We start from the raw sequence: 26574 nt of genomic DNA, 5'->3' as shown, positions 1-26574 counted from the left end.
GTAATACTCAAAACAAATATATAGGTATATAATAGATATAGATTTTTTCCCTTAAAGGTATTTTAAAATACCAGAGAAAAATAATCAATGTTGAGAAATGTAAGACTGGAAATATATAAGAACAAGAGCAGTTTCCCAGGAGATAAGAACAAAGACTATTAACAGGTATTTTTCAAATGGAGACATGCAAACTATCAAGAACCATATGAAAAAGTGCTCCAAATCACTAAAGAGGGATATAAATTGAAACAGCTTTTGAGGTTTCATCCTCATACCCGTGAGACTACCTAAAATAACACACCGAGAAAATGCTATCAGGGACTAGGGGAGAACAAGAATCCTCATGTAATATTGGTGGAAGTGTGAATTGATACAACCATTTGGGAAATCAGTTTGGAACTACACCCCACAGTCACTCAACTTTTGACTTTGGGGACTACCACTATCACTCTAGATGCATACTACAGAGTTCCAAAATAAAAGGAAGGGGTCTATATCAATAAAAATGCTTCTAGCAACACTTTTTGTTGTGCCAAAGAACTAGAAACAGAGTAGGTACTCATTGGCTATGAAATGGTCTCCATTTGTGGAGGTTGAGAGTGGAGTTGTCAGACCTGTTGGCCATAGGAATTGGTCTATACATAATGGCTTGTGGGGATGGAACAGAATGAAGACAAGGTAGGTTGCTAGAAATCCAAAAAGAATCTCTTTTTAGAGCTTTAGGAAACAGGATGCTTGCTTGACTATTTTCATCAGGGTCAGGGATAGAATGGCAGTGGTTTGGTCTGTCTGGTCTATATTGTTTCTTGTTTCTCAAGATTTCCTGCCATATTGCTATCACGCTGGTAGCTAATGGTGGTGAAGGAAATATTAAGTCGCTTTTTACAGTGGTTGGTTTCCTTAATGATGGGTGTGAAGGCCATGCTGAATGAATCCCGGGGGGGGGGGGTAGGGGGCACTGCTATTCCCAGGGCTCTGACAAATATGGATTCAGAGAACTCTGTGAGGTTATATGAGTTAATGCAGAATAAAATGATCAGAAGTACGAGAACAATTTGCACAATGACCAAAAATAATGTAAAGGAATAAAACTTTGAAAAACTACAGAACTCTGATCACTTAAGTAAACAATGGGGACTTCAGAAGTCTCAGGAGGAAACATGCTATCCACCTCTTGGCCAAGAGGAGAGTGACTGGAGGTCTAGAAAGAAACATACATTTTCAGACATGGCTAATATGTTGATTTGCTTCATGTAACTATACTTATGAGCTTCTATTAGAGACATATGAGTTAGCAGGTAGAAAAAGGAAGGAAGGAGGGAAAGAAGGAAAGGAGGAAGGAACAAAGGATGGAGAGAGGAAGAAAGGAAAATAAATAAAATATTTTAAAATGCACTAGAAAAAAACCAAGTTCAAATCAAAAATAGAAACAAACATATCGGCTCTTCCGGTCAAGATGGCGGCTTAGAGAAAGTTAAAGTTCAGATCTCTGGAAACCCTTTCCTACCGAATTCAAACTATATGCTCCTAAGGCACCAAAATTCAAAACAACCCATAGACCCTGGGAATCCTCCTCCTGGGCCTGGACCTGGATCAAAAGGTACAGCCCCCCCAAAAGCCAGAACACAAGATCACTCAGACCTAAGGGGTAGGCAGAAGGAAGGTCCCAGGACCCATCCCCCAACCCAGAGCTCTGAGTCCAAGACAGCAGAGGGAACCTTAGAGCCTCAGGGCCAGCTATCCTGAAGGCTGCTTCCTGAAAACAACCTGACCCAGTCGAGGGGGCACCCAGACAGCAGGTAAATAGAGAGAGACGGGGGAGCCTGTAACCCCCTGACCAGATTCTTCCATCTGAGTCTCACCGAAGGTCCCTGCCTCAGGGCATACTCAGTCTGAGGTTAATCCTATCAGGTGCCCTTGGAGCTCCAGGAAGCCACCCCCCCTCCCCCCAGAGAGCAGGGTCATCTGAAACAACAGTAACCCTCAGGGCTGGCAAAAGGGCCTCAGGAGCCGGCTATTCTGAAAGCCGCATCCTGAAAACAACCTGACCCAGTCACGGGGGCACCCAGACAGCAGGGAAACAGAAAGAGATGGGGGAGCCTGCAGCCCCCTGGCTGGATCCTTCCATCCGAGTCTCACGGAAGGTCCCTGCCTCAAAGCATACTCAGTTCAACCCAGAGAAAGTTAATCTTATCAGGAGCCCTCAGAGCTCCGGGAAGCCACGGCCCCTCCCCCCTCAGAGTGCTGGCTCTCCTGGCCAGCTAAGGCACAGAAACAAACACCCTGAGGAAAGGGCCAAGCCAGTCTCAGAGTGTGGAAGTAAGGCAACAGAGAAGCATTGGGAAGGAACTGAGGAGGGCAGTAACAGGGAAACACCAACAATTCCTGGCTTCCCCGGGAAGACAGAACAACAACTGCATAGAATGGACAATCTGCCTAGGGCTAAAACCTCTGAACACCAGACAGAGATAAGAAAAGCTAGTCCTCCCCACTCAGATAGAGATGGCAAACTCCACAAAAGCACAAAAGCCCCAAAATTCCAAGAAAAACAAGAAGAAGGGGGAAACTTTGGACACATTTTATGGAGCAAAAATACAAAATACAGAGGAGATAGAAGAGGAAACACAAGCAAATGCTCTGAAACCTTCCAAAGGAAATGGAAACTCTCCACAAACCCATGAAGAATTTGAATCGGAAAGGATCAAAAAGATGGAAGCCTTCTGGGAGGAAAAGTGGGAAATAATGCAAAAGAAATTCACGCATCTACAAAACCAGCTTGACCAAACTGAAAAGGAAAACCAGGCTTTAAAGGTCCGAATTAGGCAACTCAAAGACAACAAGCAGGTAAAAGAGCAAAAATCAATAAAGCAAAGCCAAAAGATCAAGAAATTAGAAGAGAACATAAAATATCTCACTGACAAGGTGACAGACTTGGAAAATAGAGGAAGAAGAGATAATTAAGAATAATTGGACATCCAGAAAAGCCAGAAATAAACAGCAAACTCGACATCATAGTACAAGATATAATCAAAGAAAATTGCCCAGAGATTCTAGAACAAGGGGGCAATACAGCCACTGACAGAGCTCACAGAACACCCTCTACACTAAATCCCCAAAAGAAAACTCCCAGGAATGTAATTGCCAAATTCCAAAGCATTCAAACAAAAGAAAAAATCCTACAAGAAGCCAGAAAAAGAAAATTTAGATATAAAGGAATGCCAATCAGGGTCGCACAAGACCTTGCAAGTTCTACTCTGAATGATCGTAAGGCATGGAACATGATCTTCAGAAAGGCAAGAGAGCTGGGTCTTCAACCAAGAATCAGCTATCCAGCAAAACTGACTGTATACTTCCAAGGGAAAGTATGGGCATTCAACAAAATAGAAGACTTCCAACTTTTTGCAAAGAAAAGACCAGAGCTCTGTGGAAAGTTTGATACTGAAAATCAAAGAGCAAGGAATACCTGAAAAGGTAAATATGAAGGAAAGGGAAAAGGAGGAAAATGTTATCTTTTTCTTTTACCCAAACTCTCTTCTATAAGGACTACATTTATATCAATCTATGTATACTAATATGTGGGGAAAATGTAATGTGTAAATAGGGGGAAAAGAAAGACCAAATAGAATAATCTTTCTCACACAAAGATTCACATGGGAAGGGGAGGGGAAGAAAATTCCTATAAGAAGGAGAGGAAGAGAGTTTTTACTTAAACCTTACTCTCAGGGAAATCAACTCTGAGAGGGAAGAACATCCAGATCCATTGGGATCGTGAATTCTATCTTATCCAACAAGGGAAGGGAGAAGGGAAAACCAAGGGGGGAGGGAGGATGGAACACAAAAAAGGGAGGGAAGAAGAGGGGGGAGGGGGAGGGAACAAAAAGGGAGGGACTAGAAAGGGAAACATATCAAGGGAGGGGACAAGGGGGACTGATTTAAAGTAAATCACTGGACTAAAAGGTAGAGCTGAAGAAGAAAGGTTAGAATTAGGAAAGGATATCAAAATTCCAGGGAGTCCACCAGTGACAGTCATAACTTCGAACGTGAATGGGATGAACTCACCCATAAAATGTAGACGAATAGCAGAATGGATTAGAATCCAAAACCCTACCATATGTTGTCTTCAAGAAACACACATGAGGCGGGTAGACACCCACAAGGTCAGAATTAAAGGACCTTCTGGGCCTCAACTGACAGAAAGAAGGCAGGAGTGGCAATCATGATATCTGATAAAGCCATAGCAAAAATAGACCTGATCAAAAGGGATAGGGAAGGTAATTATATTTTGTTAAAAGGGACTTTAGATAATGAGGAAATATCACTAATCAATATGTATGCACCAAATAATATAGCACCCAAATTTTTAATGGAGAAACTAGGAGAATTGAAGGAAGGAAGAGACAGTAAAACCATATTAGTGGGAGACTTAAACCAATCATTATCAAATTTAGATAAATCAAATCAAAAAATAAATAAGAAAGAGGTAAAAGAAGTGAATGAAATCTTAGAAAAGTTAGAATTAATAGACATATGGAGAAAAATAAATAGGGATAAAAAGGAATACACCTTCTTCTCAGCACCACATGGCACATTCACAAAGATTGACCATACGTTAGGTCACAGAAACATGGCACACAAATGCAGAAAAGCAGAAATAATAAATGCAGCCTTTTCAGATCACAAGGCAATAAAAATAATGATCAGTAATGGTACATGGAAAACCAAATCAAAAACTAATTGGAAATTAAACAATATGTTACTCCAAAATCGTTTAGTTAGAGAAGAAATCATAGAAATGATTAATAATTTCACCGAGGAAAATGACAATGGCGGGACATCCTTTCAAACGTTTTGGGATGCAGCCAAAGCGGTAATCAGAGGTAAATTCATATCCCTGAGTGCATATATTAACAAACTAGGGAGAGCAGAGATCAATCAATTGGAAATTTAAATAAAAAAACTCAAAAGCAATCAAATTAAAAACCCCCAGCAGAAAACCAAACTTGAAATCCAAAAATTAAGGGAGAAATTAATAAAATCCAAAGTGATAGAACTATTGATTTAATAAATAAGACAAGAAGCTGGTACTTTGAAAAAACAAACAAAATAGATAAAGTACTGGTCAATCTAATTTAAAAAATGAAAGAAGAAAAGCAAATTAACAGCATCAAAGACGAAAAGGGGGACATCACCTCCAATGAAGAGGAAATTAAGGCAATCATTAAAAATTACTTTGCCCAATTATATGGCAATAAATACACCAATTTAGGTGATATGGATGAATATATACAAAAATACAAACTGCCTAGACTAACAGAAGAAGAAATAGAATTCTTAAATAATCCCATATCAGAAAATGAAATCCAACAGGCCATCAAAGAACTTCCTAAGAAAAAATCCCCAGGGCCCAATGGATTCACCAGTGAATTCTATCAAACATTCAGAGAACAGTTAATCCCAATACTATACAAACTATTTGACATAATAAGCAAAGAGGGAGTTCTACCAAACTCCTTTTACGACACAAACATGGTACTGATTCCAAAACCAGGCAGGTCAAAAACAGAGAAAGAAAATTATAGACCAATCTCCCTAATGAATATAGATGCAAAAATCTTAAATAGGATACTAGCAAAAAGACTCCAGCAAGTGATCAGAAGGGTCATCCACCATGATCAAGTAGGATTTATACCAGGGATGCAAGGCTGGTTTAATATTAGGAAAACCATCCACATAATTGACCACATCAACAAGCAAACCAACAAGAATCACATGATTATCTCAATAGATGCAGATAAAAGCCTTTGATAAAATACAACACCCATTCCTATTAAAAACACTAGAAAGCATAGGAATAGAAGGGTCGTTCCTAAAAATAATAAACAGTATATATCTAAAACCAACAGCTAATATCATCTGCAATGGGGATAAACTAGATGCATTCCCAATAAGATCAGGAGTGAAACAAGGATGCCCATTATCACCTCTATTATTTAACATTGTACTAGAAACACTAGCAGTAGCAATTAAGAGAAGAAAAAAGCAATTGATGGCATCAAAATAGGCAAAGAGGAGACCAAGTTATCACTCTTTGCAGATGACATGATGGTCTACTTAAAGAATCCTAGAGATTCAACCAAAAAGCTAATTGAAATAATCAACAACTTTAGCTAAGTTGCAGGATACAAAATAAACCCACATAAGTCATCAACATTTCTATACATCTCCAACACAGCTCAGCAGCAAAAACTAGAAAGAGAAATCCCATTCAAAATCGCCTTAGACAAAATAAAATACCTAGGAATCTATTTCCCGAGACAAACACAGGAACTATATGAACACAACTACAAAACACTCTCCACACAACTAAAACTAGACTTGAGCAATTAGAAAAACATTAACTGCAAATGGATAGGACGAGCCAATATAATAAAAATGACCACCCTACCCAAACTTATTTATCTATTTAGTGCCATACCTATGGAACTCCCAAAATATTTCTTTACTGATTTAGAAAAAAACATAACAAAGTTCATTTGGAATAAAAAAAGATCAAGGATATCCAGGGAAATAATGAAAAAAAAAACACAAATGATGGGGGCCTTGCAGTCCCAGACCTTAAACTATATTACAAAGCAGCAGTCATCAAAACAATTTGGTACTGGCTAAGAGACAGAAAGGAGGATCAGTGGAATAGACTGGGGGCAAGAGACCTCAGCAAGACAGTATACGATAACCCCAAAGATCCCAGCTTTTGGGACAAAAATCCACTATTCGATAAAAACTGCTGGGAAAATTGGAAGACAGTGTGGGAGAAACTAGGAATAGATCAACACCTCACACCCTACACCAAGATAAATTCAAAATGGGTGAATGACTTAAACATAAAGAAGGAAACCATAAGTAAATTAGGTAAACACAGAATAGTATACATGTCAGACCTTTGGGAGGGGAAAGACTTTAAAACCAAGCAAGACTTAGAAAGAGTCACAAAATGTAAAATAAATAATTTTGACTACATCAAATTAAAAAGCTTTTGTACAAAGAAAACCAATGTAACTAAAATCAGAAGGGAAACAACAAACTCCGAAAAAATCTTCATAAAAACCTCTGAGAAAGGTTTAATTACTCAAATTTATAAAGAGCTAAATCCATTGTACAAAAATCCAAGCCATTCTCCAATTGATAAATGGGCAAGGGACATGGATAGGCAGTTTTCAGATAAAGAAATCAAAACTATTAATAAGCACATGAAGAAGTGTTCTAAATCTCTCATAATCAGAGAGATGCAAATCAAAGCAACTCTGAGGTATCACCTCACACCTAGCAGATTGGCTAACATGATAGCAAAGGAAAGTAATGAATGCTGGAGGGGATGTGGCAAAGTAGGGACATTAATTCATTGCTGGTGGAGTTGTGAACTGATTCAACCATTCTGGAGGGCAATTTGGAACTATGCCCGAAGGGCCACAAAAGAATATCTACCCTTTAAAGGATCCAGACATAGCACTGCTGGGTTTGTACCCAAAAGAGATAATAAGGAAAAAGACTTGTACAAAAATATTCATAGCTGCGCTCTTTGTGGTGGCCAAAAATTGGAAAATGAGGGGATGCCCATCAATTAGGGAATGGCTGAACAAATTGTGGTATATGTTGGTGATGGAATACTATTGTGCAAAAAGGAATAATAAAGTGGAGGACTTCTATGGAGACTGGAACGACCTCCAGGAAGTGATGCAGAGCGAGAGGAGCAGAACCAGGAGAATATTGTACACAGAGACTAATACACTGTGGTATAATTGAACGTAATGGACTTCTCCATTAGTAGCGGTGTAATGTCCCTGAACAATCTGCAAGGATCTAGGAGAAAAAACACTATTCATAAGCAGAGGACAAACTGTGGGAGTAGAAACACCGAGGAAAAGCAACTGCCCAACTACAGCGGTTGAGGGGACATGACAGAGGAGAGACTCTAAACGAACACTCTAATGCAAATACTAACAACATGACAATGGGTTCAAATCAAGAACACATGTGTTACCCAGTGGAATCATGTGTCAGCTATGGGGGGTGGGGGGGAGGAAAAGAAAATGATCTTGGTCTTTAATGAATAATGCTTGGAAATGATCAAATAAAATATTATTTAAAAAAAAAAGAAACAAACATATCTTGCTATTACAAAATAAATTAAATATACCCTTTAAAAACTGCATAACTGAAGTTCAGTTTCATGTACAGTCCTTTATAATCTTCTCTGTACACTGAACTATTCTTTTTTTTGATAATTAAGTTCATAAAAAATGTTTAAAAAACTTTAAAAAGAGAAAGAGAAATAGCTTGTTTCCTGTAAAATATTTATATTCTAAAACCATAAATAAACAAAAAATAAGATATCAACATAAAGGGAAAAAATCCCTTTCTGATTAACATCACAACCACCACTAAAAAGTATATTATATTTTAATAAGCACATATGTCCCCATGGCTCTATGCAAAGTGATGTGCCAATTTTGTGAAACTGACTACAGGGGCATTGGATAGCACATAAAAGGGCACAAAATATAGAAAACCACAAATATTGGACAAATTAAAACAATTTACATTCTGTATAAACTGTGTCAGAAAAATAAATACTAAACATGATTGAACAGTATGCTCAGAAAATTGTTGAGGCAGAAAAAAATCACTTTTTTAGTTACTTCATGAAGGATGTAGAAAGTGGATGAATAATGAAAGGAAGGACCTTGATGACCTTGGTGTGAGAAAATGTTCTGAGCATAGTGTACCTCACAAAGAGGAGCAAGAATGGGAAAAGGGAGCAAAATAAAGAGGTTTGCCTGGTAGAGAAGAATGTTTCTACAAGAAGGAAACAAAAATAGTAAACAGAGTCCAAAATAGCTATTGGAAAATCTTAACAATGAGGGCAAATCATCCTCCTTCTAATGAGAAAACACCTTTTGCTGCAGTCAGGACGGTAGGGTAGTATTAGAGGCAGTCGTGTCACTCAGCAGAAGGGCAGTATTAGAGACAAGAAGTGAAGGTAGGGTCTGCTTACAGAATGTTAGAGATGGAAGGAACCATAGCTATTTATGTTACCTCCCCATTTTATAGGCTAGGAAACTCAGGCTCACGGAAAATAAGAACTTGCCCAATGCCACATAGCTTAGGAATGGTCAAGGTCACTTATTCCTAAACTAATGATTATTTCATTAAATCAGGGTGCTTTAAAGTAGTTCGAGATTACTTTTTGGCTATAACAATAGGAAGATTAATAAATGGGAGATACATTGCTTTATGGGTTACATAAGACAGACATTTCCTCCTCTACAGTCTATATTCTTATCAAAAAGGCTTTTCAGTTCAATTTGGTTAAACCATATTTCTAAAAAGAAATTCATCAATTGTATTCTCAAACACATTTATTTTTAAACTCTCACCTCCTATTTTAGAATCAGTACATGTATTTGTTCCAAGGCAGAAGAGCAGTAAGGAGTAGGAAATAGAAATCAAATGACTTGTCCAGGGCCACACAGTTAGAAAATACCTGAGGTCAGATTTGAACCCAAGATCTTCTGTTTTTAGGCCTGGTTCACTATCACCTAACTACTTCCCCAACATGTTTTGAAGGCCATTTAAAATAAACTAGTATTTACAAATGCTCTGAAATATTCTAATTTATTTTTCTCTAATTATTTTAAAATTTTCTCTAATTATTTTCAATATTGCTACATAACTGCCCTTTTCATTTAATGATAAGTTTGAAAATATTTTCATATCTATTATCTTATTTTATCCTCACAACAGTTCTATGATGTTAGTAGAAAAGGTATTATTATTCCTATAGGAGATGAGAACTACTATAGAGATGAAAGGATATGAATATTGCCAGATAGTAAGTAGTCAGGCCAAGTACAAGTCTCTTAGCTCTTAGTCCTAGGCTCTTTTGACTAAACTTACTATGTAGAACTTAAATTATTTTAAGCAATAATGGAAACTTAATTTTTAATTTACAAAAACTCACTCTATAAATTTAGTTTCAAAAAAGTTTTTAGTTCAGCAATATGAGTTCAAGAGGAATTACTAATTTAGAACCAAAAACTTATTAAATCATCGAGAAAAACTCACTCATCAGTTTTGTTTCCTTTGACTGGTAATCCTATATATTTTTTCCTCTATCGTGTCTCTTTTATCCAGTATTCTGAATAAATGAGCACCATTCTTTTCTTTAATCTATAATTCTGTGATTAGGCCAAATATAATAACTATAAACTAAGTGAGGAATCTTTCTTAGAAAATATTAATACAAAACATGCCATAGTATCTATTCCACTGCTGCAAGCCAACCTAATAGAAAATTGCCCCTGCTTCTTCCCAACTCTCCTCAGGTCAACCTTATAATCTTGAAAATTGAGGCTATTTTAGAGGTATAGAGAACTCCCTTTCTTTAGTCTACTCCTTATGCAGGCGGAGAAAGTCTCTTCTTTAGTCCAATTGCTTATCCCCCAACACTACTAGGAAACAGGAAGAATAAGTAAATAAAATGGGTAATTCTTTTTCCAGGTCTTCTGGGAATGTTAAGTAATCTCTTAACAAGCTTTACAGGAGAGACATGTATGTACATACACATTAAAAAAGGAAATGGATAGATCCCACTTTTGATCTTTCTGACCTATCGCAGGCACTAACATGAAAGTTAAGCAATTTTAATTTGCATCATGATTTACCAATAAGAAATATTCTCTCCCTCCTGCACTTGAGGAAAAAAATTATTCATTTATTAAATAAACTAATCTTTACTGAGTTCTATTCAATGTGCTAAGTATCTGGGCCATACAAAAATAAAGTGACAATCTCTAAATGAAGGTGACGCCCCTTGAAATCTACCTCTGTGGTTCCATCCTTTTTATTTAGAGTTCCCCTCATTTCCCAACTATAGAAGAGATGAGAAATCAATTCAGATTAGTAAAACAACTATATTTATTGATTTAATCCAAGAAAATAAAATTGTGTATAATAAATGTATATGTATACATATATAAATATATATACACCCATATATTTATGTATATTCCTTTCTATGAAACTATCAATGCAATCTCTCCAGTAAGAGGTTTTTAATTACTCTAAATAATATATATGTACTTAAAACAAGAAGAGAAAGATCTATAAAATTTCATTTAACATCTACAAAATAATGGAAAACACATTCTTTTCTCTATTTCCTTCTCCATTTTTTTCTTCTATTCACACTTTGTTATCAACCAACCAATTAGCAAGATTTTATTAAGGTCTATGTATTCTAGGCTTTTGAAATGGCCATTGCAAAGTCCCCGTGATAAGAAAAGGCCACTATAATAGTCTAGGCAAGAAGTGATGGGGGCCTGCATGTGATGGCAGCAGTTCCATAGGAGAGATGGAGAAGAATAGAGAGATATTGACAAGGTCAATGATGAGCCTTGGCAAGGGGCTACGTGTATGGGGACAATCCAATATGATAGTGAGACTGAGCCTGGGTGAGTGGAAAGATGCTGGTGACTTGGGCAGTACTACAGAAGTTGGGGTGAGGAGAAGACTAGAAAAGAAAGATGAGTTTGACACATCTGTATCATACAGAAGCTCGAAATGTCCTGCAGGTAGTTGGAGATGGTAGATCAGAGAAAGGTTAGGAGCAGGATAAATGGATATGAGACTCCTCTGCCCGGAAGTGGTGAGATCATCAAGCAATATACTTAGAGGAGGAAGAGAAGAGGGCCTAGACCAAAGCCTTTGGGGATACCCCAGGTTAGTGGGCATTGATGAAGAACCAGCAAAAGATACTGAGAAACGGTTAGACAGATGGGGGAAAATCAGGAAAAAGCAGTGCCATGAACAACCTAAAAAGAAAAGAGTAGTGGAGAGAGGAGGAAAGGGGGAAGCACATGTTGTTGGCCTCCATTTTCCTAGCAAAGTAAAGGGGAAGTGCTCAGCCAAGAGAGGGAACGAGATATAAAGGAGGGCTGAGGAGGGAAGAGCTTCTTACTTATTGTTCTGCTCCACATTTTCTCAATAATAATAGCTAATATTTATGTAGCAGAAACCTTGTGTCACTTAATCTTTATAGTTGCTCTGTAAAATAGATACTACAACAATTATTATTTCCATGACAGCTGAGGAAATTGAGTTTTCGTGGTCCAGAGACTAGCCCATGGCCACACAGCTAATATCAAAGAGGTATCCAAAGCCAGGTCTCTCCTACTTCTCTGTTCAGCAGTCTTTCTACCACCATACTGCCTCTCCTGTATCTACGCGTCCTTACTACATTCTTCCTGCCTCAATATCCCTTTCACAGCCTTCTCTATCAATTAAGTTCTTCTACAACTAGCTAACTAGCTTCTAAAAATAACTAGTTTTATTTCCTGACCTTTCCTGGATGTTCTCACTGCTTTTCTATTAAGATGAGAGGCTAGACAAACTTTTGTGTGAGAAAAACAGCATGCAGAATGAAAAGCCAGAGACTGTTTATCTGTTGGATGGCCAGTTTATTCCGATGGGACACATGCCAGGTAATATTTTTATCTCTGTTTAAAAACAGACAATGGAATAATTCTTCCTCTTCTGAACATTCTTCATTTTCTGGATAATAATTAGAGGCAGATAAAGCCCAGAGTCAGGAAGACCTCAGTTCAAATCTGAACTCGGACACTTACTATCTATGTGACCCTGGGCAAGTAACTTAACCTCTATTTGCGGATTACTTTATTTGTATTATGAGATCTTAGAAAAGGTGATATTAATATGAACTACTTCATAGAATTATTGTGAGGATTAAATGATATTATTAATAAGGTGTTTAGCACAGTGTCTGGCACATAGAAAATGTTATATAAACGTTAGCTGTTGCTGTTTTAATCTATTGCTCTGGTTGTCTTGGCTTTCATCTGTAGTTAATTCCCCATTAATAAGGGAGTAACAATCTGGTTCTCATTTTGTTCAGCATCTTCTAATACATTGCCTATGCAGCTTCAGAATCACTCCAATGGAACTGATAACATGTACATTGAGTCTTTGTGCCACATTTCCACATACCTCTCTGTTGGGTATGGAAAGGTTTCCTAATAAGTGAAGAGGAAGGCTGTGGGATGATTGTGGCATGTTAGGTTCTAGAGGAGCCTTAATCCCTAAAACACCTCAGTAAAGCTCTAAAAATGCCACAGAAGAGATACTGGTTTAAAAAAATAAAGAATCAACTTTAAATTACTAAATTTATTCCAAGAATGCACAAAAAGACTGTCAGAATACTGCAAAAACCCTAAGCAGAGAAAAATCCTAGCTAGGTAGATGGCAAAGCATGAATTAAGCCCAGTTTCAGAATAGGAGATGGTCAGATTTGGGGTCCAACGTAGGGTGACCCAAGAGACCTAGTCATAGCAGGAAAACAGGGCTAAACCAGCATCTAGGCAGTCAATATAAACAGGGCCAGACAATTCCAAGAGTAAGAGAGTAGAGTTTGGGGGACAGTTGGGTAGCTCAGTGGATTGAGTCAGCCCTAGAGACAGGAGGTTCTAGGTTCAAATCTGGCCTCAGACACTTCCCAACTATGTGACCCTGGGAAAGTCACTTGACCCCCATTGCCCAGCCCTTAATGCTCTTCTGCCTTGGAGCTAATACATAGTATTGACTCTAAGATGGAAGGTAAGGGTTTAAAAAAAAGACAGAGAGAGTGGAGTTTGATCCAGGCATAAAAACCCAATTCTGAATCTGTCATGGGAAATATAAATAAAAAGAAGAAAATGCAAAATACAAGGAAGAAACATTTTAGATTTGAAAGAAGCCCAAAAAGTGAACCGAGATGGAGAGTATAACCTCCACAACAAGTCCAATTGGAGTGTCAGGGAAAAGAATGTCGGGGCACAAAGACAAAAATACATGAAAGATACATCGGGTATAAAATGGACTAGTAATGGGGGGAAAATAGCAAGGAGACTACCTTAGAAAAGATGGTAATCAACCTTAACTAAGCACTGAATTTCCTAAAAATTAGAATGGGCTAAACAGAAAACAATGAATCTATGAGACAAAAGGAAATATTAAAACAAAACCAATTTTTTTTGAAAAGCAACAGAAAATGTAAAGCATATATCATCAAAAACAATTAATCTGAACAACAGGTAAAGGAGAAATCATCTAAGAAAATCATCTGACTATATGAAAAAAACACTTAGGAAAGTCATAGCCAAAATCCTGAACTTCCCTGGTCAAAAACAATATACATCAAGCATCCAGAAAGAATGAGTTCAAGTGCCAAGGAATTCTCAGAATCCACTCAAATCTTTCAACTTCTAAAAACTGGAGGATATCCTGGAATACAATATCCCAAAAGGCAAAAGAGATAGGCTTACAACCAGTAATAACTCACTTTGCAACACTTAGTATGATTCTTTAGAGGGAGAAATGGGTCTTAATTGAAATAAAAGACTTTCATATATTTCTGATAAAAAAAAAGACAAGAACTGAGCTGAAATATAATTCACTGGGGTCCAGCTTAGAGAAACCTAAAAAGGCAAATTTAATCAAATAGCTAGAAGAAACCATATGATAATGAAGCACTAACATTCTTCTGGATGACAAGGGGAAAATACACCTTCAGAATGTAAGTTTTTCAAAGACTAATGAAAAATGTGAAAAAAAAAAAGGCCAGAAATCCTAGGGAATGGATTTGTTCTGGGAATTTTTAGAGGAGGAAAAAAAGGGAAAGTTTAAGGAGGAATGCACTAGGTGTAGAACCTTGAACACATAACCTGTAATTTCATGAATGAAAGAGAAAATAGTGAACTTTGTCCATGTATTCCCTTAGCAAAAAGGGTTTCAGGAATCATGATTTCACCTTCTGTATTCTCGACCAGCTCTAAGTCTTGAGAGATCAGTTCCTATGGTACATATATTTGTCATTCCTCTATAATACCTCTGACCTAATATTATTCCTTCCCTTTTGCTACTTCTAAACTCTGAGACATAATCACTGAGTTTGTAATGAAGTCTTCATAAAAGAAGATGAAAAAATCATACTTAAAAAGGCTGTATGTCTTATATAAGTTTTTCTGAGGAAGGCCCAAAACTTAAAAATTATAAGGTTTTCTGTCCATGCAATGGCTGCTAGTGATCTTTTTAGATGTTTCTAGGACATTAATTATTCTACTCAGTGTAATGGTCCCATTATTCTAAGGATTTAAAAAATCTGTTAAAGTAGGTACAAAGTCAAAAAAACATTCCTAAGGTCTATGGATTTATTTATAACTTTGTAAATGATAAACAAAGCATCCACATTTGAAAAATAAATTCCTAAGAAAATATGTACCAATTCAAACCTTGTTTCATACAAGACCTAGCCCAATGCCACACAAATAAGAATTCTTAATATTTTTGGTACGTGGCAATAATCAAAATGAATTATCCTAAAATATTGCTATATACAAATAATAACTTCAGTTGCAAGGTGTCAATCAATGTGAATTTTGGATATGCAAAAATTATTCATATCTCTTCCCTCAGATGCACATACCCTGACCTGAAGCTTTAAGTCTATGAAAAGAAACATCATTGTACATATTGTAGTGGCACTGCACTGTTACAATAAGTTTTATCTACATATTAAAGAGAAAGTTTTGGCAGAGGAAAAAAGCTATAAATAATATATTCTATAGGACATGCAAGGAATGAGATAATATGTCAAGCTCTTCTCTATGTCACTCTGAAAAATCAATGACTATATCAGTAAATATAATAGAATTCTAACTAAAGAAAGAATAGTCCCAGCAGCCCACCAGCAAATGCCATTTCTATTGAGAGTTGTGAAAATTAACTAATGAAATGTTTTGACCTTATAATAGAAAGCAAAATACTCCTTTAAAAGGCATGTTGTAATCTACAATAACACAAATATTTACTCTGTTTTTGTTGTTGTTTTAATGCTTAAATACTTCCTTTTTCTGATTTTTCATTCTAAGGCTACTGGGCAGCAATGAATTTACCACTACATACAACATCCAATGCTTTAATGGCATGTGAAAAATGTTAAATGAGGATAATATGGTCACAATGCCCATGCTTAATGCTATCAATCTCACCAGATATTGCATAGTTCCAAATTATCCCTCCTGAAAACAATAATGGGGATATTGAAGTGAGAACAATTCCAGAAACACCTGGGGACAATAGCATCCCAGATGTTATTCACAACTGCATTGTGCTTTGAGTCAAAGAGAAAACAACACAGTAGTTAGACCTCTTGAAAAAAAAAAAGAAGAGTATAGAATCAGAAAGTTCACATAATTTTAACTTTTCTTTCTCTACACATGCCCCTTAATCAACACTAGTACAAATCAATTCAAAACATACTCTGACCTTTCATCTTCAAGATCTTAAGTAGAAAAAACCTGGTTCTTTTAGGAACCACCTCACTTTCTACTCACCTCCACCAACGGAACCTTCTCATTGCAGCTCTTTGTTTTCATATTTAAGCTGGCTAGGCCTGGTGAAAGAGCATTCTTGTCCAGGGCCATCTTTAGGAAGAGATGCAAGTCTCAATTCTTCGCCTAAGACTTCTCGACTTCCCCTAAACTTAGTACAAGAAACCTGGAAGTAACAATCCAGAAAGTTATCGCTAACCCTTCACTACTCCACCAAACATGACTCCAGAGGACAGGGAAATTTCTTGTTTTGGGTGGGGAATTTTGCTTGCCATGTCTAGAGTGCTGAGATAATAGTATAACTAAAATATAGTTTTAGAAATTGGACTCTAAATAAGACCCAGTCTTCTTTATCATGAACATTTATATTTATATAACAAGTATTTCTAAATAATTCAAAGAACTTTGTAAACACATTTCATTAACTTTAAGTAATGGAAAATATTTATTACCTAAAATTTACAAAAAGAGAAAAGTGGATTAAATAAGATCACTCTAAGACTAAAAATAGGCCTCATGTGTCTTAACAAAGTATTCTACTTTCTAATTCATAATGTCTATGGGACAAGTGCCAAGACCAGCTCTGTTAGACTAAGAGAAAGGTTTGTTTTCAGCTATTTGACAGAGAGGGAACTGTCAAAAAGCTGAACTTCCTATTTTTTATACATAAGCAGTTCATTTATAAATCAACCTCTCTCTTCAGACCTTTAGGTTTCTGGAATAGCATTAGTAGACTTGAAAGTAGCCAAGGAAAGAACATGTTTGGCACTAAAGAAGCAGTCCATTACATCTAGCATCAATCATACAAGCAAGCTCCAAAAACATGAGGATTACATCAGATGAACTGTGACTGATTGGATCACCATATAGAATTGAAAAGGGATATTCTCTGGAACCAAAATAGTGGATTACAAGCAGAGAAGCTCAAAACCACTGTGAGAATCCTCACCAACCAATCTTGAAATAATGCCACAAAACAAATATAGGAGTAAAGGCACAAACAAGGAGACAAAATGGAGTAACTTTCATGAAGAGAACAACCTGAAAGGTAGGGAGAGAACATCTGGGACAATGGGGTAAGAGGAGAGCACAGCTATAAGGAAGCTACAGCAAGAGGTAAGGAGCACGCCAATAGCAAGAGCCCCCACCCCACATCTACTGTGCCAGGTTCTGAACCTGGGCCAAAGGCAACATCCAGACCCTGATACCCAGCCTGGGACAATAACAGTCCAACCCAATGCATACCCCTTAATGTTCCTAACAAACCTGCAGTGAGGTCTGAAATTCTAGCCCAGGGCAGTCTGTGCTGCTTAGCCTGACCTGTATAGGCCCAGAATGAGGTCAGGAGTCCCAATCCAGGTTTGTGGTGAGGTCCATAGATCCCAGTTTGAGACAGTCCAGTGCCTTGGAATTGGGCTCCCTGATCCCTGACAGGGGCAGTCTCCAGGGTGCTGACTTGGTGCTCGCTGGCCCATTCTAAAAATTCAAGGTAGAGCCCCAAAGGAGGACAGTTTGGGGTGTGCCAAGTGCCTGATCTGATTAAGCCCAGAGTGAGACCAAAAGCATACACCCAAGCCTGAATTTAAGCTATCAGCAGTCTGAGGACATAATTGAATTAGCAGCAGGAGGTAGATTTCAGAGCTCCCAACCCACACCATCTTGAAAAACTGAAACTTGCAGAAACACAGAAAAAAGGCTAGGGGTAGCATAAAGTAAAGGACTAAAGAGGGTGCCCTAACCTCTTGGAAAACAGAGCTTACCTTTAAAAAGGTTGGGAAAATGAGCAAATATAAAAAAAACAAACACCTAACTATAGAGAATTTTTATAGTGACAGAGCAAGGCACAGACACAGAAGGGGACAGTGAAAACAAAGCAAAAACACACAAAGTCCAAAGGGAAAATATTGATTAGATTCGGATTCTGGAAAAGCTCAAAAAATATTTTAAAAATCAATCAAGAGAGTCAGAGGAAAAAAATGGGGAAGAGAAAAGAAATGCAAGAAGAAATGGGCCAAATGAAAAAGGAGGTTCAAAAGCTGAAAGAAGATGATTCTTTAGAAATTAGAATTGGTCCTACCCAAACTAATTCACTTATTTAGTGCCATTCCCATTGAACTACCAAAACACTTTTTACTGAATTAGAAAAAAACATAACAAAGTTTATTTGGAAGAACAAAAGATCAAGGATATCCAGGGAAGTAATGAAAAAAAAATGAGAAGAAAGGTGGACTTGCAGAACCAGATCTCTATGCTATGCTATGCTATGCTATGCTATGCTATGCTATGCTATGCTATGCTATGCTATGCTATGCTATGCTATGCTATGCTGTGCTATGCTATACTATGCTATACTATAAAGCAGTGGTCATCAAAACAATATGGTATAGGCTAATAGACAGAAAGGAGGATCAGTGGAATAGACTTGGAGTAAATGAGCTCAGCAAGGCAGTCTATGATAATCCCAAAGATCCCAGCTTTGGGGACCAAAATCCACTATTTGATAAAAACTGCTGGGAAAATTGGAAGACAGTATGGGAGAGATTAGGTTTCGATCAACATCTCACACCCTACACCAATATAAACTCAGAATGGGTAAATGACTTGAATATAAAGAAGAAAACTATAAGTAAAGTAAGTGAACACAGAATAGTATACATGTCAGATCTTTGGGAAAGGAAAGATTTTAAGACCAAGCAAGAGTTAGAAAAAAAATAAAATGTAAAATAAATAATTTTGATTACATCAAATTAAAAAGGTTTTGTACAAACAAAAACAATGCAATCAAAATAAGAAGGAAGCAACAAATTGGGGAAAAAATCTTCATAACAAAAACTTCTAACAAAGGTCTAATTACTCAAATCTATAAAGAGCCAAATCAATTGTACAAAAAGACCAAGCCATTTCCAAGTTGATAAATGGGCAAGGGACAAGAATAGGCAATTTTCAGGTAAAGAATTAAAAACTATTAATAATCACATGAAAAGGTGTTCTAAATATCTTAAAATCAGAGAGATGCAAATCAAATCAAAACAACTCTGAGGTATCACCTCACACCTAGCAGATTGGCTAACATGACAACAAAGGAAAGTAATGAATGCTGGAGGGGATGTGGCAAAGTAGGGACATTAATGCATTGCTGGTGGAGTTGTGAATTGATCCAACCACTCTAGAGGACAATTTGGAAGTATGCCCAAAGGGCGATAAAAGACTGTCAGCCCTTTGATCCAGCCATAGCACTGCTGGGTTTGTACCCCAAAGAGATAATAAGGAAAAAGACTTGTACAAGAATATTCATAGCTGCGCTCTTTGTGGTGGCAAAAAATTGGAAAATGAGGGGATGCTCCTCAATTGGGGAATGGCTGAACAAATTGCAGTATATGTTGGTGATGGAATACTATTGTGCTCAAAGGAATAATAAAGTGGAGGAATTCCATGGAGTCTGGAACAACCTCCAGGAAGTGATGCAAAGGGTGGGAGGGAGGGAAAGAAAATGATCTTTGTTTCCAATGAATAATGTTTGAAAATGCTTAAACTTTACTCTCATTTTAACTGGCATAGGGAGGAAATAACAACCATACTCAGTAGGGTATAAAATATTGTCTTACCCTATAGAGAAAAAGACAAGGGAAGGGGGATGGTAATAGGAGAGAGGGGGAATTAGGGAGGGTGATAAAAAGTGAAACACTGATGAGAAGGAACAGAATGAAAGGAAAAAGAGAAGAACCAAAAGGGGAAAATAAGATAGATGGGAATACCCAGCTCATAATCATAACTGTGAATGTGAATGGGAGGAACTCACCCTTAGAAGCAGATAGCAGAGTGGATTAAAAAATAAAGAAGGGTGACATACACACAGTAAAAAAAAAGGGGCTAGAGCAGAATTTATTGCGCATCATCTTGAGCAAAAAAAAAAAAAAAGCAGGGATAGCAATCATGATTTCAGACAAATCTAAAGCAAAAACTGACCTGATTAAAGAGATAAGGAAGGAAATTATATTTTACTAAAAGGTACTATAAGAAAATGAAGTAATATCAGTACTAAACATATATACACAAAATGGTATAGCCTCTAAATTTTTAAAGGAGAAATTAAATGAACTTCAGGAAGAAAAAGACAGAAAAATATACTAGTAGGGAACTTCAACTTCCCCCTTTCAGATCTAAATAAAATCAAACAAAAAAAAGAAATAAAAAAGTAAAGAAAGTGAATGAAATCTTAGAAAATTTAGTACTAATAGCTCTCTGGAGGGAACTGAATAGTAATAAAAAGTTTTTAGCAGTACATGACTCCTACACAAAAATTGACCAGGACATTAAAACTTCACAACCAAAAGCAAAAAAGCAGAAATAATACATGCATTCTTTTCAGATCATAATGCAAAAAAAACATAATCATTAAGGCTTGATGAACAGATAAATAAAAAATTAATTGGAGATTAAATAATCTAATGCTAAAAAAGAACAAATTATAGAAACAATCAATAATTTCATTAATGAGAATGACAATAAGGAGACAACATATCAAAATTTATGTGATACAGCCAAAGCAGTACTTAGGGGAAAATTTATACCTCTAAACACATCAATAAAATAGAGAAAGAAGAGATCAATGAATTTGGCAAGCAATTAAAAAAAAACTTGATAAAGAACAAATTAAAAATCCCCAATTACAGGCTAAATTGGAAATCCTAAAAATTGAAGGAGAAACTAATAAAATTAAATGTAAGAGAACCATTGAACTAATAAATAAGACTAGGAATTGGTTCTATGGGAAAAAACAACAAATAAAAACAGACAGAACAATGGATTTCGGGGGGGGCGGAGCCAAGATGGCAGATTAGAACAGAGAAACTCAAGGTCACCATGACAATCCCCTCCAACCAATATTAAAATAACACCACAAAATGAATACAGGAGTAAAAGAACCAACAAGGGGACAGAGAGAAACAACTTTCAAGAAAATAAAGATTTAAAAGGTAGGCAAAAAACATCTGGGGCACAAAGGTGAGAAGGGAGCACAGTCAGCAAGACTATAGCAAAGAGTAAAGAGCAAGCCAAAAGCAAACCATGGACCTCCACCCCAAACTGCTGTGCCAGTTTCTGAACCTAAGCCCAAGCCAACATTCAGACTCTGAGACCCTGCCTGGGTAGAGATCCAATCCAATACACACCGCTTGAAGTTTTAAACCTATGGTGAAGTCCAGAATTCTAGGCCAGCACAGTCTTCCCTGAAGTGAGCTAATCTGTGTGCACCCAAAGCAAAGCCAGGAGTCCTAGTCTGGGCCTCTGTTGAGGACAGAGATCTCAGTTTGGGGTAGTTGATTGACCCAAGAGAGTTATCTGAACATTTTTGCCAGGGTCTCAGGGCAGAGCTCCAGGACAGGATAATCAACTGTCTGCCTGATTGGATCAAGAACAGAGTGAGACCAAAAACTAGCTCCAAGTGTGGAGCTAGAATTTGAACAGCCCCTGAACTGATCAAGTTCAGAGTGATATCAAAAGGCTATATCCAAGCTAGAAGCAAGTCTTTAAGCTATATAAAAGATTAATTGAATTACCAGTGAGAATAGGTCCTCAGAGCTCCCAGTCCTCAGGCCATCATACCATATCCAAAGAACTAAAACTATCAGAAATTCAGAAAATGAGCTAAGGGTAGCATCAAGGAAGGACTGAAGTTTCCTAGGGTACCTTAACATCACAGAAAACAGAGCCTATCTATAAAAAGTTAGGAAAAATGAGAAAACAAACAAAAAAAGGAACTAACTCTAAAGAATTTTTATGGAGACAAAGAACAAGATACAGATACAGAAGGGCACAGTGAAAGCAAAGCAAACACACACAAAGTCAAAAAGAAAAAAAATGGATTGAACAACAATTCTGGAAGAGCTCAAAAAAGAATGAAAAAAATGAAAAAGGGGCCCTTTTTGGGCCTTAAAAATTAGAATTGAGCAGCTAGAAACAAATGATTTCTTGAGAAATCAAGAAACAATAAAACAAAAGCAAAAGAAGAAAAAAAACAGAAGGAAAACATAAAATGGCATATTGAAAAATAAAACAACTGACCTAGAAAATAGATCTAAGAGAGACAATTTAAGAATCATTGGACTACTTAAAAACCATGATCAAACAAAAATCTTGATCATAATATAATAAATTATCAAAGGAAACTGCCCAGATATCCTTAAAAATTAAAATAAAATTGAAATAATTCACAGATCACCTCTAGAAAGTAATCCTCAAATGACAATTTCCAGAAATATAAGAGCTAAATTCAAGAACTCCCAAGCCAAGGAGAAAATACTGCAAATGCCAAGAAACAAACAATTCTAATACCATGGAGCTATAATCAGAATCACACAGAACCTAGCTTCTACATTAAAAGATTGAAAGACATGGAATATGATATTCAGGAAGGCAAAAGATCTAGGTTTACAACTGAGATTCACCTATCTACCAAAACTGATTATATTCTTTCAAGGGAAAAATGGTTATTCAATAAGTAGACTATTTCCAGGCATTCCTAAGGAAAAGACTAGATTTAAAAAAAATTGAAGTCCAAACACAAGACCCAAGAGAAGCCTAAAAAAGGTAAATAAGAAAGGGAAAATTTAAGGGATTTATTAAAGTCAAATTGTATATATTCCTACATGGAAAAAAGATATTTGTAATTCTCAAAAATTACTCTTAGTAGTAGAGCAGAAAGAAGGAATATACTTAGAAAGAGGGTGTGGAAGTAAGCTGATTATCATGATATGATGTATATAATGATATACAATGACAAGATGTATATGTAATATAATGATATGAAATGATATATATGTTATGATATGTATGTATATGATATGATATATAAAAATTTAAGGAATGAAAAAGATGATTACAATGAATAAAAAGGGAAAGGAGAGATAGAATGGAGAAAATTATATAACATGAAGAGGCATGAAAAATCACTATGGAGAGGGGAGAATAAGGTTGGTGGCAGGTAATGCATAAACTACCCTCGTAACTAGCTCAGAGAGAGAAAAGCAAATTTATTCACTGGGATATAGAATTCTATCTTATCCTACAGAGAAGTAAAAGGGGAATAAGACAAGAAGAGAAGGGGGAGGTAATTGGACAAAGGGAGTGAGTGGGAGAGGTGATAAAAAGCAAAACATTAGTGAGGAGGAATGTAGTGAAAGGGAATAGAGCAAGATCAAAAGGGGAAAATAAGATGAAGGGCAATACACAGTTATTAATCATAAGTGTGAATGTGAATGGGATGAATTCATTCATAAAATAGAAGTTGATAGTAGAGTGAATTAAAAACCAGAATCCTACAATATGTTGTTGACAAAAAAACATATCTGAGGCAGGGTGACACACACAGATTCAAAGGCTGGAGCAAAATTTATCATGTGTCATCTAAAGAAAAAAAAAATCAGAAGTAGTAACCATGATATCAGACAAAGCTAAAGAAAAAAATGATCTGATTAAAAGAAATAAGGAAGGAAATTATATCTTCCTAAAAGGTACTATAAACAATGAAGTAATATCAATACTAAACATTTTTTGCATCAAATAGTAAAGCATCCAGATTTCTAAAGGAAAAATTAAAGGAGCTTAAGGAGGAAATAGTAAAACCATATTAATGGGAGACCTCAATCTTCCCCTATCAGAACTAGATAAATCAAACAAACAAAAAAATAAATAAGAAAAGTAGGGAAGAGAATGAAATGTTAGAAAAATTAGAGTTAATAAATATCTGGAGAAAACTGAACAAGGATAAAACGGAGTATACCTTCTTTTCAGCAGCAAATAGTATATATATAGAAAGATCAATTGTGTACTAGGGCATAAAAGCATTGCCAATAAGTTCAGAAAAGCAAAAATAATAAATGCAACTTTTTCAGATCATAATGTGATAAAAATTATAATTAGTAAGGGATCATGGAGAGGCAAATTTAAAATTAGTTAGAAATCATATAATCGAATTGTTCAAAACTGGTGGGTCAAAAAACAAATCATAGAAACATAGAAACAATTACTGGTTTCATTGAAGAGAATGACAATGAGGAGACCACATATCAGAATCTATGGAATACAGCCAAAGTAATACTCGGGGGGGGGGGGGGGGGGTGGGATTGATATTCAAGAGTGCCTATATCAACAAAATAGAGAGGGAGGACATCAGTGAATTGGAATTGCAAGCTACAAAATTAGAAAAAGAACATTTAAAATCCTGAGATAAAAACTAAATTAGAAATCCTAAAAATTAAAGGAGAAATTAATAAAATTTAAAAGAACTATTGAACTAATAAATAAGACTAGGAGCTGGTACTTTGAAAAAAACAAATAAAGTAGATAAAGTACTGATAAATCAAATTTAAATATAATAGAATCAAATTAACAGTATCAAAAATGAAAAGGGGATCTCACCTCTAATGAAGAGGAAATTAAGACAAATATTAAGAACTACTTGCCCAATTATATGATAATAAACATATCAATCTAGGTGAAATGGGAAAATATTTAAAAATATATAAAATCCCTTGATTAATAAAAGAGTAAATAGATACTTAAATAACCCCATCTCAGAAAAAGAAATTAAACAAGCCAACGAGGAACTCCCTAAGAAAAAATCCCCAGGGCCATATGGATTCACAAGTGAATTTTATCAAACATTCAAAGAACAACTAATTCCAGTACAACACAAACTATTTGACAAAATAAGCAAAGAAGTAGTCTACCAAATTATTTTTATGACAGAAATAGGATACTGATTCCCAAGCCAGAAAGACCAAAAACAGAGAAAGAAAACTACAGACAATCTTATTAATGAAAATAGATGCAAAAATGTTAAATAAAATGCTAGCAAAGAGACTACATACAGCAAGGCATCACAAGGATTATTCATTTATCCAGGTGGGATTTATAACAGGAATGCAAGGCTGATTTAAAATTAGGAAAACCATCCATGTAATTGACTATATCAATAATCAAACTAATAGAAACCACATGATTATCTAATAGATGCAGAAAAAGTCTTTGACAAAATATAACATCCATTCCTATTGTAAATACTAGAAAATATAGGAATAGAAGGATCTTTCTTCAAAATAATAAACAATATTCATTTAAAACCATCAGCAAGTATTATTTATAATAGGGATAAATTAGAGGCCCTCCCAATAAGATCAGGATTGAAGCAAGGATGCCCATTATCACCTCCATTATTTAATGTTGTAATAGAAAATCTAGCAGTAGCAATTAGAGAAGAAAAAGAAATTGAAGGGATTTAAGTAGGCAATGAGGAAACTAAACTATTATTCTTTGCAGATGATATGATGGTATACTTAAAGGATCCTAGACAATCAATTAAAAGGCTAGTGGAATTAACAACTTTAGCAAAATTGCTGGGTACAAGATAAACCCATATAAATCATCAGAATCTCTACACATTTCCAACAAAAATTAGCAGCAAGAGTTAAAAAGAGAAACTCCATTTAAAATTACTCTAGACAAAATAAAATGCTTGGGAATCTATCTACCAAGACAAAGTCAGGAATTATAAGAACACAACTACAAAACACTTTTCACACAAATAAAACTAGGTCCAAACAATTGGAAAAACATTAATTGTTCATGGGTAGGGTGAGGTAATATAATAAAAAATGACAATCCTACCTAAACTAATTTACTTACTCAGTGCTATACATATCAAACTACCAAAAAACTTTTTTATAGAATTAGAAAAAATGATTACAAAGTTCACCTGGAATAGCAAAAGACAAGAATATCAAGGGAACTAATGAAAAAAAGATGTGAAGGATGGGGGTCTAGCAGTACCAGATCTTAAACTGTACTACAATGCAGTGATCATCAAAACAGTGTGGTACTGGCTAAGAGATAGAAGGGCAGATCAGTGGAAAAGAATAGGGTTAAATGACCTCAGTAAGCTAGTGTTTGATAAACCCAATGATCCCAGCTTTTGGAACAAAAACTCACTATTTGACAAAAACTTCTAGGAAAATTGGAAAACAGTATGGTAAAAATTAGGTTTAAATCAACATCTTAAACCTTATACCAAGATAAATTCAAAATGGGTAAATGACTTAAATATAAAGAGTGAAAGCATGAATAAATTGGGTGA

The 26574-nt window shown here is 36.0% G+C and overlaps 1 protein-coding gene and 1 long non-coding RNA gene across 3 annotated transcripts in view; one reads left to right on the top strand and one right to left on the bottom strand.

Annotated features, from left to right (window-relative positions):
• The window catches only part of LOC100032364 (trifunctional nucleotide phosphoesterase protein YfkN-like), an 82674-nt gene that overhangs the window by 15880 nt on the left and 40220 nt on the right, over positions 1 to 26574 (bottom strand). The gene's annotated exons all lie outside the window — the stretch shown is intronic.
• The window catches only part of LOC103092876 (uncharacterized), a 39272-nt gene that overhangs the window by 1520 nt on the left and 11178 nt on the right, over positions 1 to 26574 (top strand). The window lies entirely within an intron of this gene.

The sequence above is a fragment of the Monodelphis domestica genome, chromosome 3, assembly GCF_027887165.1.
Source record: "Monodelphis domestica isolate mMonDom1 chromosome 3, mMonDom1.pri, whole genome shotgun sequence".
Lineage (NCBI taxonomy): Eukaryota > Metazoa > Chordata > Mammalia > Didelphimorphia > Didelphidae > Monodelphis > Monodelphis domestica.
This window is presented reverse-complemented; position numbering and strand designations above follow the sequence as displayed.